At 44.1% G+C, this 17,541-nt stretch overlaps 1 pseudogene; it reads right to left on the bottom strand.

The window, feature by feature from the left end:
* LOC133557152 (uncharacterized) overlaps positions 1 to 15,132 on the bottom strand; it is a 47,745-nt pseudogene extending 32,613 nt beyond the window's left edge.
* Positions 15,133 to 17,541: the final 2,409 nt, after the last annotated feature.

Raw genomic sequence — 17,541 nt, 5'->3', positions numbered from 1 at the left:
TCCCTGGAAGGGATCGTCGGACATGTTGGCTCTTTTATAGCGGAACACTCCCTTTGGCAAGTGTATGCGGGGCTACTCGTAAATAGACGCTTATTAGTCACACTACTGATAACTTCGCTTTGTTCTACAAACCCCGTTTCCATATGAGTTGGAAAATTGTGTTAGATGTAAATATAAACGGAACACAATGATTTGCAAATCTTTTTCAACCCATATTCAATTGAATGCACTACAAAGACAAGTTATTTGATGTTCAAACTCTTAAACTTTTTTTCTTTTTGCAAATAATAATTAACTTAGAATTTCATGGCTGGAACATGTGCCAAAGTAGTTGGGAAAGAGCATGTTCACCACTGTGTTACGTCACATTTTCTTTTAACAACACTCAATGAATGTCTGGGAACTGAGGAAACTAATTTTTGAAGCTTTGAAAGTGGAATTCTTTACCATTCTTGCTTGATGTACAGCTTAAGTTGTTCAACAGTCCGGGGTCTTGTTGTCGTATTTTACGCTTCATAATGCGCCACACATTTTCGATGGGAAACATGTCTGGACTGCAGGCGGGCCAGGAAAGTACCCGCACTCTTTTACTACGAAGCCACGCTGTTATAACATGTGGCTTGGCATTGTTTTGCTGAAATAAGCAGGGGCGTCCATGATAACGTTGCTTGGATGACAACATATGTTGCTCCAAAACCTGTGTGGACCATTCAGCGATAATGGTGCCTTCACACAGGTGTAAGTTACCCATGCTTTGGGCACTAATACACCCCCATACCATCACAGATGCTGGCTTTTTAACTTTGCGCTTATAACAATCTGGATGGTTATTTTCCTCTTTGTTCCGGTGGACACCACGTCCGCAGTTTCCAAATATAATTTGAAATGTGGACTCGTCAGACCACAGAACACTTTTCCACTTTGCATCAGTGCATCTTAGATGAGCTCGGGCCCAGCGAAGCCGAACGCGTTCCTCTGTGTTGTTGATAAATGGCATTTGCTTTGCATAGTAGAGTTTTAACTTGCACTTACAGGATGTAGCGACCAACTGTAGTTACTGACAGTGGTTTTCTGAAGTGTTCCTGGGCCCATGTGGTGATATTCTTTACACACTGATGTCGGTTTTTGATGCAGTACTGCCTGGGGGATCAAAGGTCCGTAATATCATCGCTTATGTGCAGTGTTTTATCCAGATTCTCTGAACCTTTCAATAATTTTATGGACCGTAGATAGTAAAATCCCTAAAGTCCTTGCGAAAGCTCGTTGAGAAATGTTGTTCTCAAACTTTTTGACAATTTGCTTACAAATTGGTGACCCTCGCCCCATCCTTGTTTGTGAATTACTTAGCATTTCATGGAAGCTGCTTTTATACCCAATCATGGCACCCACCTGTTCCCAATTAGCCTGCACACCCGTGGGATGTTCCAAATAGGTGTTTGATGAGCATTCCATCACTTTATCAGTATTTATTGCCACCTTTCCCAACTTCTTTGTCAAGTGTTGCTGGTATCCAATTCTAAAGTTAATGATTATTTGCACAAAAAAAAAAAAAGTATATCAGTTTTAACATCAAATATGTTGTCTTTGTAGCATATTCAACTGAATATGGGTTGAAAATGACTTGCAAATCATTGTATTCTGTTTATATTTACATCTAACACACTTTCCCAACTCATATGGAAATGTGGTTTGTAAATACAATCATAGTGAACACTTTTTGGGTGGCCACTGAATGCAGATTGGGAGCCATTTTGAGTCCGGCTTTGCGGTAGTTAGAGAAATGACAACCTTGCATGTTAAGCGGATACGACGGTATTGGGACCTAGTTGTCGTGATCCCAATATGCAAAGGGCAGCAGGAGACAGAGTGCAAGTTCCGTATTTTTCGGACTATAAGGCGTATTTAAAATCCTTTCATTTACTTAAAACTCGACAGTGCCCCTTTTAACCCGGTGCGCCTAATGTACAGAAGTATTTTGTTTGTGCTTACTAAGCTTGAAGGCATTTTATTTGGTACAAGGTGATATTATAAGTGTGAACAGTAGATGGCAGTCACACATAAGAGATAGTGTAGGCTGCAATATGACTCAAGTTAACAACACCAAAATTGTATATGTTCCTTTGAAAAAATAGAACATTACACACGGCGCGCCAAAAAATATCAAAACGTTTTGGTATGACTTTGGTAAACTATGAAGCCGCACAGCTTGATGGATTGTACTGTGCGTCAACATACGGGTGTTATTATGGTGTGTGTATAACGTAAGACATGTTCTGCAAGTGGTTTTAATTCACAATATTGTGCAAAACCAACTTTTCCTATCTTGTGGTACCTGCTGATATGTATTTTGGATCTGCATAAGTCCTGAAAATAAGCGTCTTCTTTTTCTCTATCTTCTTGTTATGGGACATTCATCCTCCCCTTTGTAATATTAAGTAGTGTAAAATTCTTACTTGTATCTGTCAGCAAACTCGCAATGAAATCCCAAAAACATACCGGTGTAGTTAGTATACATTTTTCACCCAAGGAACTTTAATTATTAGAGAGTTCCGGTTGAACGGTTTTTCACGGGACACATTTCCGGCGTTATTATTGCACCTTTGAGCCATGGATGAGGAGAAGCTGCTCCGTTATTGATTGAAGTAAAGTTTGAATGTCATTAAAACAGTTAGCGCCATCTTTTGACACGTCTTCCACTCCCGTCCTTGCACGCTACACCGCTACAACAAAAGGTGACGGAGAAAAGACGCTGCCGAAGGTGAGCCACGTTAATAAGACAGCCCACAGAATGGCGCATCCTGAAGCGACTGTCAGAAAGCGGCTTGGAGAAGATCTGTAAAACATAATCAATGCAATATTCTGTCTAAAGAACCACCATTATATGTTATGTAGACCACAAGGAAGTGTTTTACATTCAGAAAAAACAAATAATAATATGACCTCTTTAATGCGCTCTATAATCCGGTGCGTCTTTTGTATGAAAATAAACCTGACTAGACCCGCTCATCGGCAGTGTGCCTTGAAATCCGGTACGCCTTAGGGTACGGAAAACACGTTAAAATGACTTTAATATAAGAAAAGACTAGTGCAGCTTTAAGTGCACGCGAACACAGGGGAACTTAGGCCAACATGAGACAAACCAATGTAAACTTCAACAAAATGCAGTCCGCAAAAACAGTTTACCTCTCAGAAGTAGCATCAACATTCAAAAATCAATATCCCAGTCCTAACCAGCAACAACAACTGAACTTAAATGGACTAAACTGCAAACTAATGCTGCGTCCTATTATCTCGGATGTTGGAAATCGGAGCTGGGTATGGATGGATGGATGGATCTTTATTGTCTTTATTGTCTAGCATTAAAAGATTAGAGTTGGTACAAAATGCGGCTGCTAGACTTTTGACAAGAACAAAAAATTTTGATCATATTACGCCTGTACTGGCTCACCTGCACTGGCTTCCTGTGCACTTAAGATGTGACTTTAAGGTTTTACTACTTACGTATAAAATACTACACGGTCTAGCTCCAGCCTATCTTGCCGATTGTATTGTACCATATGTCCCGGCAAGAAATCTGCATTCAAAGGACTCCGGCTTATTAGTGATTCCCAAAGCCCCAAAAAAGTCAGCGGGCCATAGAGCGTTTTCCATTCGGGCTCCAGTACTCTGGAATGCCCTCCCGGTAACAGTTCGAGATGCCACCTCAGTAGAAGCATTTAAGTCTCACCTTAAAACTCATTTGTACACTCTAGCCTTTAAATAGACTCCCTTTTTAGACCAGTTGATCTGCCGTTTCTTTTCTTTTTCCCCTATGTCCTACACTCCCTTGTGGAGGGGGTCCGGTCCGATGGCCATGGATGAAGTACTGGCTGTCCAGAGTCGGGACCCAGGATGGACCGCTCGTCCAGAGTAGGGACCCAGGATGGACCGCTCGCCTGTGTATCGCCTGGGTCATCTCTGCGCTGCTGATCCGCCTCCGCTTGGGATGGTTTCCTGCTGGCTCCGCTGTGGACGGGACTCTCGCTGCTGTGTTGGATCTGCTTTGGACTGGAATCTTGCGGCTGTGTTGGATCCACTATGGATTGAACTTTCACAGTTTCATATTAGACTTGCTCGACATCCATTTCTTTCGGTCCCCTAGAGGGGGTGGGGGGTTTGCCCACATATGTGGTCCTCGCCAAGGTCCTCATAGTCATCGTCACCGACGTCCCACTGGGTGTGGGTTTTCCTTGCCCTTATGTGGGCCTACCGAGGATGTCGTCGTGGTTTGTGTTGTGGTTTGTGCAGCCCTTTGAGACACTAGTGATTTAGGGCTATATAAGTAAAGATTGATTGATTGATTATTGTCATTGGACAAGAACATCTAAATGCCACAAGGGGCCCCGTAAAAGATGAGGAAAAGGTAGATGAGTAAAAACTGGGGTCCTAAGGGGGCCTCGTTTGCAGTGGAAAAAAAATTCCAAGGCAAAGCACATATACATATTACAACATAGAACTCGAGACTTGCGAAAGAGAGGAGGGAGTGGGGGTTACGGAGCCAGGCTGCTGCTATCTAAGCGCTGCCCAGCCGCCTGTCATTCCTAAGGGATTCAAGCATCGAATAAGTATTTTTTTGTGGATAGATTTGTGTGTCTCGTGTCTCCGTTTGGCGACCTTGGTGTTCTTGCAGACGCCAGTCACTTCAAAGTCAACAACAACAGGTGTGTCCATGAGAGACAAGAAGGGAGTTTGTGTCTTCGCCGCACTGTCCTTCGGGAGAGTCTTGAAGCCAGGGAAAAAACCCAAGTAAGAATGATTTGTTTGCGGGCGAAAATGAAACGTGCTTTTCACTCGTAATTGTCTATTACTGTTCCTCAAATTGATCCTGCAGGGCAGACGGTTCGATGTTATGCAAATCACACAATTGTCCGCAGTTCTGCCTGCATCCTCCAATCATTTGTGGAAGCTTTGGGGTTTAGTTTTTAGTTTAGTTTCAGTTTATTAGGGATCTCCATTAGTCTACACCGCAGTACTTTGAAGGCTGCCAGCAACTTCCAATTTGTGGACAAACAAGAGCAACGCTTACTCCAATCAGCAGATGTCCTCTTGTCATAATTCCGAATAGGTGGATATCTTCACACCCTCGACTGAAAGGGTCGCCAGGCACGCGACACTCCTTCTTCTCCCAACAGTCCACCGTGTGTCAAGCAACAACCGCTCCGTCAAGACAGGCAGGTTCTCCCAAACCCCAAATCTTGTCAATTTCGTTGAGAGGCCAGTTAATTACTTCCATTGTTCAGATTTGGAGATCGGTGCAAAGAGGCAACAATAAATTTAAAAGCCTACTGAAAGCCACTACTACCGACCTCGCAGTCTGATAGTTTAGATATCAATGATGAAATCTTAACATTGCAACACATGCCAATACGGCCGGTTTAGTTTACTAAATTGCAATTTGAAATTTCCCGCGAAGTATCCTTTTAAAAACGTCGCGGAATGATGACGCTTATGTTGACGCGTGCTTGTGACGTTATTGGTTGGAGCGGACATTTCAGCCCAGCACCACTCACGGCTAAAAGTCGTCTCTTTTCATCGCATAATTACACAGTATTTTGGACATCTGTGTTGCTGAATCTTTTGGAATTTGTTCAATTAATAATGGAGACGTCAAAGAAGAATGCTGTTGGTGGAAAGCGGTGGATTGCAGCTGCCTTTAGCAAAACAAACACAGCCGGTGTTTCTTTATTTGTTGTGAAGCTTTAACACAGAGCGGTCAAGCGAACATGTTTCTCCACCACGTCAACCAGCAAGTTTTTGGACGGGAAAATTACTGGAGACTTGAGCGAATTATGTGACCTCTTCCTGCAGCTGTCAAAAAGGTGGCTGTGATCTTGGCTCCTCCATTGGCTTCTCTCGGAGACACTGGCGGTCACCACAGCCCTCCGACTTTCAGGTATGACTTTATAATCTCACTAAAACAATATTAACACAATAAGCAGATAAGGGATTTTCCAGATTTATCCTAGTAAATGTGTCTAATAACATCTGAATCGCTCCCAACACTGTTAAATTTGTTAACGAAAAATTTTCGTCATAGTTATCGTCAACGACCTTTTTTTCCTGACTAAAACGAGAAAATATCTAACAAAAAAATAATTTACGTTGACTAAGACGATGACGAGGTGTATTGACATATTCGTCAACGAATAAAAACGAGACGGAAATGTCTGCCATAGACGAGATCCAATCGGAACTCATTTCGTTAGGAAGAGGCAGGAGGAGTTGGGAAGAGAACCAATCAGAGCGATGTGGTAAGGAAGTTACGTAAACGTAGTTTGCGTTCGAGACTGACCCGGGAATGCGCTGCAGAAGACAACATGTCAACGCCGGGGAGGAAGAGGAGAGAGGACATATGAAATTTTATATTTGAGGTCAAAGATAACAAAACGCAGTGTAAGATTTGCAGGGCGAGGATTACGGGGAAAAACACAACAAACTTGAAGCGACATTTACAGTCGAATCACCCCGAAATCCACACACAGGTAAGCATTTTCCACAACATACAAGTCACTCGACGTTATCCCGTTTATTACACGGCTTACTCGTGAAATACTACATTTGAGACATGATTTTCATCAAAATACGACTTGTATCAGTGATTTTTCCGCTGTTTTGCTTTGACTTTCAGAAATTGAAGGGAAAGTTTACATATTACCCTTTAGTCCACTAAATCTACTGTAGTTTTCGTCGACTATAATCTTACGATATTTCGTCAACTAAAACTAGACTAAAACTAAAACAATTTAAATAACTAAATTGTGACTAAAACTAAATTACATTTTAGTCAAAAGACTATGACTAAAACTAAATCAAATTTTGCTGTCAAAATTAACACTGGCTCCCACTGCACTGCCGTCGCCTGGAGCCGTCGACTTTTCTTTTTTTTGTTTAGTGCTTCACTCTAACTTGCCTCATCCACGAATCTTTCATCCTCGCCCAAATTAATGGGGAAATCATTGCTTTCTCGATCCGAATCACTCTTGCTGCTGGTGGCTATGATTATAAACAATATGAGGATGTAAGGAGCCCTACAACCCGTGACGTCACGCGCATATCGTCTGCCACTTCCGGTACAGGCAAGGCTTTTTTATTAGCGACAAAGGTTCCAAACTTTATCGTCGATGTTCTCTACTAAATCCTTTCAGCAAAAATATGGCAATATCGCGAAATGATCAAGTATGACACATAGAATGGACCTGCTATCCCCGTTTAAATAAGAAAATCTAATATCAGTAGGCCTTTAAGACAAGACAAGATAAAAGAAGTAAGCAGGAGTGATAAGGGAGAGGGAAGGGAAGCGTCCACCCTCGATGAGTGCCAGAGACCTGTGAGGGCTCCGGATACAATGTCAGAAATCAAGATGGTCAAATCCACAAAAGCTATTTTTGCACTTAACTTGTCTGAATATAAACAACTTATTGAAAAATATGCACTCAGTTTGCAACCAGTGTATGAAGAGGAACACGAATGATATTGCTTGCGACGTATAGCGTGTATACCACATTAAATAAATGGAGGTTACGCTGCAGTGACGTTACCATATATAAACGTACAACAGTACATTGTATATGACGGATTTGCCGTGACAAAAACTAATCAGAAGTTCTGGGAACGGGTATTATAAAAGCGGGTTTACATCCAGAGCAGCCATATTTAAAACGATCTCCGGGGATGGTGAGAATACTCAAGAAGCGTTCCAGTTGAAATTCCGACTTCTCAGTACAAATGAAACGCACCATAAGGACAGGTGCCGGCAGACAAAGTAAGGGTCTGCGTAACCAAAGTAACAGGAAGTGGAAACTAGAAATTAAGAGCGCAGGACAGTAACTGAACATTAAACATAAAGAAACACCCACAAAACCAAAACATCCATGACAGTTACAGTGGGGCAAAAAAGTATTTAGTCAGCCACCGATTGTGCAAGTTCTCCCACTTAAAATGATGACAGGTCTGTAATTCTAATCATTGGTACACTTCAACTGTGAGAGACAGAATGTGAAAAAAAAAATCCAGGAATTCACATTGTAGGAATTTTAAAGAATTTATCTGTAAATCATGGTGGAAAATAAGTATTTGGTCAACCATTCAAAGCTCTCACTGATGGAAAAAAGTTTTGGCTCAAAATCTCACGATACATGGCCCCATTCATTCTTTCCTTAACACGGATCAATCGTCCTGTCCTCTTAGCAAAAAAACAGCCCCAAAGCATGATGTTTCCACCTCCATGCTTCACAGTAGGTGTGGTGTTCTTGGGATGCAACTCAGTATTCTTCTTCCTCCAAACACCATGAGTTGAGTTTATACCAAAAAGTTCGGTTTTGGTTTCATCTGACCACATGACATTCTCCCATGTGCTCTCTGGCAAACTTCAGACGGGCCTGGACATGCACTGGCTTAAGCAGGGGGACACGTCTGGCACTGCAGGATTTGATTCCCTGTCGGCGTAGTGTTACTGATGGTAACATTTTTGATACTTTGGTCCCAGCTCTCTGCAGGTCATTCACCAGGTCCCCTCGTGTGGTTATGGGATTTTTGCTCACCGTTCTCATGATCATTTTGACCCCACGGGATGAGATTTTGCCTGGAGCCCCAGATCGAGGGAGATTATCAGTGGTCTTGTATAATTGCTCCCACGGATGATTTTTTCACACCAAGCAGCTTGCCTATTGTAGATTCACTCTTCCCAGTCTGGTGCAGGTCTACAATTATTTTCCTGGTGTCCTTCGACAGCTCTTTGGTCTTGGCCATAGTGGAATTTGGAGTTTGACTCTTTGAAGCTTCGGACAGGTGTCTTTTATACACATAACGAGTTCAAACAGGTTCCATTAATACAGGTAACGAGTGGAGGACAGAAGAGCTTCTTAAAGAAGTTGTTACAGGTCTGTGAAAGCCAGAGATCTTCCTTGTTTGAAGTGACCATAATTTACAAATACATTCTTTAAAATTCCTACAATGTGAATTCCTGGATTTTTTTTTTCACATTCTGACTCTCACAGTTGAAGTGTACCTATGATGAAAATTACAGATCTCTGTCATCATTTTATGTGGGAGAACTTGCACAATCGGTGGCTGACTAAATACTTTTTTGCCCCACTGTTTATTAGTAAACAGGAGTAAGGGCGTAAGGGCGCAAGTGTGATTATGTACAGCACCTGCCTCCCTGAACTGTATGCAAACATATACAGTACATTATGTAAACGTTAAATGTTTCCTATTAATTATATACCCTTAAATAGTATGGAAGACAGCAATTTAAAATTAGAAAACAATTCTTACCATGGTAATTAGAGGTGAGGGAAATAATCAAAGTTATTTGAACCGTGATTCAAGACAAATATTTGTGATTTTGTTCATTAATAGTAAGAATATGCCATCTTTTTTTCAATACATGTCTTTATCTCTATTAAAAACTTTTATAGAGAGAAGTATTTTTTTAAAGTTATGTACATTTACATGCACTAAATGTATGTACTTGTAGATGCTGTATCAGTAAAAGTCCAATAAGAGTTTGAGAGGAAATTGTCGTTTAGCAATTAACTATACACCCATATATCCATTTTCTACCGCTTATTCCCTTTTGGGGTGGCGGGGAGCGCTGGCGCCTATCTCAGCTACAATCGGGCGGAAGGCAGACTACACCCTGGACAAGTCGCCAACTCATCACAGGGCCAACACAGATAGACAGACAACATTCACAATCACATTTAACTATACACTAGAGATGCGCGGTTTGCGGTCTCATCCGCGGAGTCCGCGGATAAACCGCGGGTCGGGCGGGTGAAATGATGAAAAAATAGATTTTAATTAGATTCGAGCGGATGGCGGTTGAACCATTCGGAAATATTTGATATACATGGTTCTGTGATCGGTATCCTTTACCATTCAAAGAGCCATTTAGGACCTGTGTCACAAAGCGAAGAAGACAATAGGAGATGCAGACATTCTCTAGAATGTCTGCCGGCAGTCACCCAGTTAATAAGTATTAGAGCGTGCTATGAAGTCATTGGCTTTGTCGCCTTCTACAGCATGTACGATCTGCTTGTCAGTCCAGCAACACGTTGTGTGTGGCTTCCGCAGATACACGCACACGACTGCAAGGCATCCTGGGTGACACAGAGCACACTAATGGTTGTGATTTAAACAATTTTAACACTCTTAGTAATATGCGCCACGCTGTGAAGCCACACCAAACAAGAATGACAAACACATTTCGGGAGAACATCCTCCCAGTAACACAACATAAACGCAACACAACAAATACCCAGAATCCTTTGCATCCGTGACACTGTCTGACTATTGTATACACCCCGCTAGCAGCAAACCCCGCCACCCACCCCCACGACTTTGGTGATGCAGTTGCGGATGATATAATTGCCTATCCACGCATCTCTACTATACACCATAAAACTTTAACATGCTATGTCGCATGTCTTTTTTTTAAGTAACAGCTTTGTGACGTGAAAAACACAAGTAATTTTACAAATATGGTGTTTACTTTTTGATATCAAAAAAAAAACAGGAGTGATACCTCTTTCATATAATACACAATCTTCGTACCTCAGCGTGAGATGACAAAACATTTCAGCTAATATTGATGTTATTGGAACACTGACAAGAGTTAGCAGTTAATTAAAGGACGAGTGACCATACCAGTAAACAAACTAAAGACTTTTATCGCCTGCTGCATGTTTCCTCACCTCATTAAATCTCAGTCACAGCAGCTTAGAGGACACTGTGTTGAGAAAATGAAAGTACATCAAATATTTTTCTCCTCCGCTGTGTACTTTGTGTGGGAAAAAATGTGTGTCTACAATATTGTCCACACCTGTCTCCATCTAATAACGCACCTCGTGAGTCAACGCTACGGAAGTGAAGTGAGGGGAAAAAATGAAAAAATGATCATCTCCGGAGAAAAGTCTGTGTCATTGCTTTCCCCCATGTTTTCTCAAAGCATGGCGTGCATGCGGCGCAACAGTTCCCAGGAAATGAGCAGTGTCGCCTAAAATGCATTCACAAATGACGTATTTTCCATTGTTAAAAATTTAAGCGGTATTATTAATCGTCTGGAATTTCATTATACCGTTTACCGTTACATCTCTATGGCCATAAGAACAAAGTTTATAACACTACTTATTAGGGCTGGGCGATGTATCGATATACTCGATTTATCGCGGGTTTGTCTCTGTGCGATATAGAAAATGACAATATCGTAATATTCGAGTAAACATTATCACGCAGTTGCTTTTAGCTGCGGGCTTTACACTATAGCCTCTTCCCACGCGCACCTTCTTACATACGTCACATACGTATACGCCCTTGCGGAGCAGAGAGGTAGAAAAATGGGTAAGGTTAGCTGTGTTGCGAGTGGTAATACGAGAGAAAGAAGGTGCCAATCTGGTAACAAATAAAGGAATAATTAATTCCCAAGCATAACAGCAGGGGGTCCATCGTCTGGCGGTGGTTTGGCTTCAAGCGGGAATATGTCGAACAGACAACCGTAATTTGTCAAGTGTGGGGCAAAAGCGTTGCCACAAAAAAATAGCATTACTGCTAATATGTAGCATCATTTCAAAAGTCACCTGCTAGAGCAGGGGTAGGGAACCTATGGCTCTAGAGCCAGATGTGGCTCTTTGGATGACTGCATCTGGCTCTCTAGTAAATCTGAGTTGACGTTGCATAACACGATAAGTAATGAATAATTCCACTTGTAACCACAGTGTTAAAAATAATGTTCAAAACATTAAAAAAAAACTCATGCATTTTTAATCCATCCATCCGTTTTCTACCGCACCTGTTCAAGAAGTTGCGTTAATGGTAAGAAGTTATTTATTTATTATTGGTTAGTGTGGGGCTTGCCCTCCTTGGGGTTCTTCAGACCCCCAAGCACCCACATGAGAGCTTGTTTCAGGGTTACAATATTGTTTTATTTTTCAATAAGTCTCTCAGTTGCTTTCCAGCAATAGTATTTCCAGCCCCAACCCAGTCTCTCCTCCTGGCTGGTGCTTCTTTTTAAATACACCAATGGTGCAACTGGACACATCCTCAGTGATTTAACCTAAGATCACAGGGGGTTTCGGGTCTTTCAACAATCAGACCCCCTCCCCTAGGCGACCCAGCCAGGGTTGATCAGGCCCCAGGTAGCGCTACTGCCCTACATGCCACGCCTCTCCCCTCCTGATCCACAGCCACCTTGATGCCACTTCTGCTGCATCTGTGACTAACTTCATGGCCCTTTGCTGGCTGGCCCCTGTGATGCCAAGATTTCTGTAGGCCCTGCAGAGAGATTTGCCCACAGACCCTCGGCATCCCACTTCAACAGGCCGGCACATCGCTCGCCACCCATTGCTCCGACACTCCTCCACAAGCTGAGAGTACTTTGCGCTCTTCCTCTCATTGGCCTCCTCCATACGGTCCTCCCAAGGCACTGTGAGCTCCAAGAGGATTACCTGCTTGGAGGTCACTGAGGTGAGCACAATATCTGGCCTTAGTGTTGTTTTAGCAACCACGTCAGGGAACTTCAACTGCTTTCCCAGATCAACTGACAGCTCCCAGTCGCATCCTGTTGCCAACAGACCAGACGAGGTGTTCTGGGCAGCCGGTGTTGACTTCTCCCCAGCTCTGATGAAAGCAGTACTCTTCACTGGGCGGAGGCTCTTGCTGTGACTGACTCCCCTGCAGATGGCATCAGCTATGGCCTTCAGGACCTGGTCATGTCGCCAGCGGTACCACCCAGGGCTTTTGGACAACAGCTTAGGATGTGCTCTAAGGTTCCTCTCCTCTGGCAGAGGGGGCACCCTGGTGTCTCCACCTTTCCCCAGGAGAAGAGGTTGGATGGACTTGGCAGCACATCGTAGACCGCCTGGATCAAGAACTTTATTCGATGGGGTTCGGCTTTCCAGAGCTCGGTCCATGTGACCTTACGCTCTGATGCTAGTTCCCATCTCGTCCAGGCGCCCTGTTGCCGGATTCCCGCCATCTGGCAGGCTCGCCTTTCCTCAACTCCTGCTCGCACTTCCTCGAGGATCAGTGACCTCTTCTCTTTCTCCTGCGCCTTATCATAGCGAGGTGTTCTTCTGCTACCTAAGCCAGATCTCCCCTGCGCCACTGTTCCCACCAAAACCTTTTGCCGCAGCCTTGCCTCTGCAACATCCACAGCCTCGACAGCTCTCCACTTCCGCCCCGTCCTGACTTCAATCCCAGCCTGTGCAACCTTTGGGTCACTGGACTCCCGATACTGTAGGAGCTCCCTGGACCGTGTCACCATGAACTCCTCGCTCAGGCTGCTGATGGGGAGCTTCAGTTTGTTGTTCTGCCCGTATAGAGCAATGCTGCTCAGGCTTCGCGGTAGTCCTAGCCACCTGCGCAGGAACCTACTGACCCTCATCTCAAAGCCTTCCACCGTTGAAATGGGGACTTCGTACACCATGAGGGGCCAGAGGATCCGAGGGAGAATCCCGTGCTGGTAAATCCAGGCCTTGAACTTGCCAGGAAGGCCAGACTTATCCACCACGGTCAGCCAGGTCTCCAGGTCTTGGTTGGTCGATCTTGTGGAGGCTGCGTCTCTCAGGCTGCAATTAAACACCTTTCCCAAGCTCTTCACAGGTTCCTCGGTGAGTGATGGTATTTTGGTGGTGCCAAGTGAGAAGCAGAACTTGCCAGTAACCTTTCCTTTCTTTAGCACTAGGGCCCTCGACTTGGCCGGCTTGAAGTTCATGCGAGCCCAGGAAATCACCTCCTGAAGGCCATTCAAGATCCACCTGCAACCTGGGACGGATGTAGTGGTCACTGTCAGGTCGCCCATGAAGGCTCGGATGGGTGGCTGCCGGACTCCAGACCTGGAGAGGGGACCTCTGCACTGAACTTCCGCAGACTTCACCAGCATGTTCATGGCGAGCGCAAAGAGGATGACTGTGATCGTACAGCCAGTGATGATCCCCTTTTCAAGCCTGTGCCAGTCGGAGGTTGTTTTTCCGGAGGAGACTCTTAGATGGAAGTTGGCATAGTAGTCCAGAATGAGGTCTCTGAACTTCTTTGGAATGTGATGCCGATTCAGTGCCTCTTCGACCAGCTTGTGGGGTATGGATCCATAGGCATTTTCGAGGTCCAGCCACAGAACAGCCAGGTCCCCCTTATTCTCCCTGGCTTCCCTGATGAGCTGAGTGACCACGCCTGTGTGCTCCAGACATCCAGATACCTCTGGGATCCCTCATTTCTGGACTGATGTATCAATGTGGGAGTTCTTCAGGAGGTAGTCTGTCAGTCGCCTGGCCATGAGGCTGAAGAAGATCTTCCCTTCAACACTCAGCAACGAGATGGTTCGGAACTGATTGATGTTCTGAGACTTCCCCTCCTTTGGGATCCACACACCCTCTGCCTGTCTCCACTGGTCTGCTACCTTGCCCCTCCTCCAGATCACTTTCAGGATTCTCCAGAGTCTGTGGAGTAGTCTTGGACAGTTCTTATAGACCTTATAAGGTACTCCACTGGGCCCTGGAGCAGAGCTCGTCCTTGCCCTGCGGACCATCTCCTGGATCTCCTTCCAGCCGGGCTCTTTCCCATTGAAGTCAAGCGTTGGTGTTGGTGGATTAATCAAGGACCTGCAGGGGCCTAGGTCTTGTCCTCTGCATTCATCGCTGTAAATTTGCTTGAGGTGGTGGTCGACCTCAGCTTTGGAGCAGGCCAGTCTACCGCATCGCTTCTGTCCTAGCAGCTGTTTTGTGACTCCAAAGGGATTCGCCAGAAAGGCAGCTCTCCTCCTGGACCTTTCCTTCCTCCTCCTCCTATGCCACTCCGCTCTCCTCAAGGTTATTAGCTTCTTGCGGATTATACAACGTAGTTCCGCAAGAGGCCCCCTATCCTCTTCACGTGCAACCTTGAACTGCTGCCTTAAACACTTCAGTTCCTGCCTGAGCTGATGGATTTTACTCGCTCTATTGTTCATGATGTAGGGGGGCTTCGCTGCCCGCTTCTCCTCAAGTCCAAACCTCTCTGCAGCGAGGCTGATGATGATCGTGGTCATCGTCTTGAGGCGTCGATCAGCGTCCCCTTTGGCTGTTGTTTCCAAGATGGTATCAGCATCTTAATCAAACTGGAGCCACTCTTTCTCCTTGCTAGCTTGGGGCCACTTTACCCGACGATGTTCTGATGTCCTGTGTGCTTCTGGTTGTTGCATCACCTGGAGGCTCCGGGCACTGTGGGGTGACTCCGGGCCTGGCTCCTCCTGCGTCTCACCAGGCGTAGTTCCTGTGCGCTGTGATTCTACCAACTTCTGCATACACTTCATCCTGGCCTGGTGGATCCGCAGGCCATGTCGGTTCTTGCATACCTTCCCACATATGCATTCCATAGTCGTCGTCGTGTTACCATTGCCATGTGTCGTCAACCTTTGATCCGTCCAGTGCGATTCTCTTCCGCCCCCCCTCTCGGGAATCCCTGGGGGTATATTTCCTCTATAACAGAGCGACAGGTGATTAGACAACAAGGCCCGGGTGGGCCTTCTACGCACCTGTCGCTGCAGGCCCGCAGGCCACGCCCCCTCCACAGTTAGCTTCAGAATAACAATGTTATTACAAAGAATAAGATACTTATCATACTCTAGAAATGTTAGTATTACTTAAAAATGCACGTGTTTAGTTGTGTTCAGTGTTAAAAAAAATATTATATGGCTCTTGCGGAAATATATTTTAAAATATTTGGCTTTTTGGCTCTCTTAGCCAAAAAGGTTCCCGACCCCTGTGCTAGAGAATGAAGAATGCCTACTCCGTATGTCAACATCTCCGTTTCGGTGCCACACACCCACACCACCAAAATGCAGAGGCAAACATTTCCAGACAAACACTGTATGAAAATAATAGTAAATAACAAAAGGCGATAATTTTCCGCAGTAACCTACCACATAGCGAAGGACGAACATTATTTGATTTTCTATTATGCAGCTCATTTTTATTTGACATTTATTGAAATATCTTGTGTGACATCATACACAAAAGTCCACTTTATTTGTTTTAAATTATTGTAGTGGCCTTCTGTACCAAAAGTGCAATAATAGCTTGTTTTAAAATGTCTCTGACAATCTTGCACTTTCTGTTTTGGAATGTACATGAATGTTTGTGCCACTGCTTAAGAACTGTTTAATAAATAGAGTTTTGGTCAATTGACTTAGTTGTTATTTCTCTCTCTGCATGAAAGTGTATTAATGTAGTATGAAGAGTAATGATTTAATGTAGACACATAGAATCATCATACTGCTGTGATTATATGCATCAAGTGTTCATTCAAGGCTAAGGCTGTCATGTCTGTTTGATCATGTTTTTGTTTGGCCATGTGCTGTTGGTTTTTTGGACTCTTTTTAGTTCCTGGTTGTGCACTCTTGCTTGTTTTGACTACTCATTAGTTTCACCTGTCTCACGTTTTGCACTAATCAGGTCGGTATTATTTAAGCTTGAAGTTGCCAGGCAGTCGGGCTGGCAACATTACCTCCTTTACACCCATGCTATCTGATATCCTTACTACTCATGCCATTGTCATGCTGCCATAGTTTTCTTGCTGCTCGTTTCTCGCCATGCGAGTTTTGTGTATTCTGGTCACGGTGAGTGTTTATATGTTTCATGTTCATAGTTTTTTGACCAAGTGCTAGTTTTCGTTTCATTAGTCAAGTTTGTTCTTGGGGCGGCATGGCGTAGTGGGTAGAGCGGCCGTGCCAGAAACCTGAGGGTTGCAGGTTCGCTTCCCACCTATTGACATCCAAATCGCTGCCGTTGTGTCCTTGGGCAGGACACTTCACCCTTGTCCCCGGTGCCGCTCACACTGGTGAATGAATGATGAATGAATGATTGGCAGTGGTCGGAGGGGCCGTAGGGGCAAACTGGCAGCCACGCTTCCGTCAGTCTACCCCAGGGCAGCTGTGGCTACAGATGTAGCTTACCACCACCAGGTGTGAATGAATGATGGGTTCCAACTTCTCTATGAGGGCTTTGAGTACCTAATAATAGAAAAGCGCGATATAAATTTAATCCATTATTATTATTATTCTCCGCCTTTGTGTGCGCCTTTGGTTTTGTACCTTTTGTAAGTGTTTATTTGTTTCATGTTCATAGTTTTTTTCCCAAGTGCTAGTTTTTGTTTCATTAGTCAAGTTTGTTCTCCGCCTTTGTGCGCGCCTTTAGTTTTGTACCTTTTGTTAGAGTTAAAATAAAATCATGTATTTACCTCTAAGCCATGTCCGATCCAACTTTACTTGCATCTCGGAATAACGAATACACCAAAGTCCACGTGTTGACAAAGGCAAAATATCGAGATATATATCGTGTATCGTGACATGGCCTAAAAATATTAAGATAATAAAAAAAGGCCATATCGCCCAACCCTATATGTAAGCATACCTGATGATGTGCATTTGTGTAACAAGGGCATGTATATCAATTATCAGGCTGTGTCTTATCCTCAGGAGACAGAAAAGACAATTGACGGAATCTGATAAGCCAAACAACGACTTATTCGCTT

This window comes from Nerophis ophidion, linkage group LG08, assembly GCF_033978795.1.
Source record: "Nerophis ophidion isolate RoL-2023_Sa linkage group LG08, RoL_Noph_v1.0, whole genome shotgun sequence".
In the NCBI taxonomy this organism is placed as follows: domain Eukaryota; kingdom Metazoa; phylum Chordata; class Actinopteri; order Syngnathiformes; family Syngnathidae; genus Nerophis; species Nerophis ophidion.
This window is presented reverse-complemented; position numbering and strand designations above follow the sequence as displayed.